Here is a 1,883-nt window from a genome sequence, read left to right as displayed (position 1 = left end):
GAGCCCATGCTCCGCAACAAGAGAAGCCACCGCAATGAGAAGCCCGGGCGCCGCAACAAAGAGTAGCCCCCGCTCGCCGCAACTAGAGAAAGCCCGCGTACAGCAATGAAGACCCAACACAGCCAAAAATAAATAAATAAATTTATAAAGAAAAGGAAAAACTGTATGACACCTTATAGTTCTAGCAGAATTTCATGTAGAAATGTTATGATTTTATTTTAAAAATCATTTTTGAAAATACTTACTTGAAAATAATTGTGTGGGCATTTATTTTTTTAACTTATGCAATAGTTAAGGGAATTCCCTGGTGGTCCAGTGGTTAGGACTCGGTGCTTTTACTGCTGAGGGCCCAGGTTCAATCCCTGGTCAGGGAACTAAGATCCCACAAGCTGCACAGCACAGCACCCTCACAAAAAAAAAAAAAAGAAAAGAAATATTTAAGTACTACAGAGAAAAGTAGAGAGAATAGTATAAATATATACTCATCAACTAGCTAGATATAAGGATTATTTTTTCCATATTTGCTTTATCTGTTTTTAGTAAAACATTGTGAAATAAATTACATACATCATATATGTGCTCCTAATTACTTTATTATACAATTCTGAAAAAATATAGAAAATGTCCTATACAGCACAGCCCTCGCGTATGTACTTGGCGGGGTTGATGGGGCCAAGTCCCATCTCTCAAGTGCGTTACCTGACCAACCCCACACACAGTCATTAGTTCAGGGTGTGGCTCGTGTTCCCGGGCTTTATTAGGCCCCGTGGAGAAGGGGAGCATTTTCACTGGACTTGAGGCCTGGCGGGTGTTGGTCTGGGCTTGCTGGGATGCCGCACCCCCACTGGAGAGGGGCTAAAAGTCCAACACAGCAGAAAGCAGTTAAGAAATGAAGACGGTTTGGTTAAAAAGGAAAAAAAAAAATGGAGCGGGACAGAGTCCAGCTGACGTCATTAAATGTGTAAATTGCCTTCCTGTTACTGAGTCAAAATTTTCTTTTATTCTCTTAACCCATTTTGAGCTCTCTGTCATTACACTTACACTACACTCTGCTATGCTCACACACATTCCAAAGTTAAAATACAGTAAACCCTATCGGTGTCAATCATTCTCTAGAAATCCCTTGGTTGGTCATACTCGCTGGCGAGTTAAAGACCCCTCCCCTGTGTTTGCCGGAGGGTCTCTATTTGACTGCTTTCCCGCATCCTGGAGCTCGAGGTGGGTGGGCACAACCTGGCAGCCACCCCCTAAGGAGCCTGTCGGCCTGGCTTGTTTTGGGAATCACACCAGGTGTCCCTTGTGTTGGGCCAAACACGAGAGCGAGGGTGGATTGGGGCTCCACTCTTAAGGTGAAGCTTCACATGCTAAGGATTTTCAGTTGTTCCTCTTCATTGGTGATTGATGGCTCTTTGCCCCGAGGCGCACCCGCCTGGGGATGGGCTCTCCTCCCCCCTCCCCCCGAAGACTCCCCGCCTTGGCGGGGAGGAGAGGGCGCCCAGGGAGGAACTCAGGAAGGGAGACGGTGGCCTGCGGCCTGGGGAGGGGAAGAAAGACCCAAAGCCGGAGAGGGAGGCAGGTCGGTGCAGCCTGGACACACAGGAGGTCCGTCCCGGGCCCCAGGGGCTCAGACTCCAGGAGGCGTGAAGAGTGAGGCCATTGACGTGAGGCCTCCCCTGACTCCCCAGAGCCAGGCTTCATGTTTACCCCAAGCCCATCTCCAAACTCCCCTGGAATAAGTGACAGCAGGTCAGGGTCAGAAGGTGAAGAAGATGCGGGGTCCAGGGAAGAAGGAGGAGGACAGACCAGCCGTGGAGACAGAGCCTACGAGGCTGCGGTGTGCGTAAGTCCTACTAACCAAGTCTTAAGGGTTTCACGGGCCCCAT

General features: G+C 48.9%; 1 non-coding gene across 1 annotated transcript; it reads left to right on the top strand.

Annotated features, from left to right (window-relative positions):
- Positions 1-301: 301 nt before the first annotated feature.
- Positions 302-374, top strand: TRNAK-UUU (transfer RNA lysine (anticodon UUU)). The gene has a single exon. It is a non-coding gene; the product is annotated as a tRNA-Lys (tRNA).
- Positions 375-1,883: the final 1,509 nt, after the last annotated feature.

Source organism: Eubalaena glacialis, chromosome 15, assembly GCF_028564815.1.
Source record: "Eubalaena glacialis isolate mEubGla1 chromosome 15, mEubGla1.1.hap2.+ XY, whole genome shotgun sequence".
NCBI lineage: Eukaryota > Metazoa > Chordata > Mammalia > Artiodactyla > Balaenidae > Eubalaena > Eubalaena glacialis.
The sequence above is the reverse complement of the archived record's forward strand: the minus strand, read 5'-3'. Positions and strand labels throughout refer to the sequence as shown.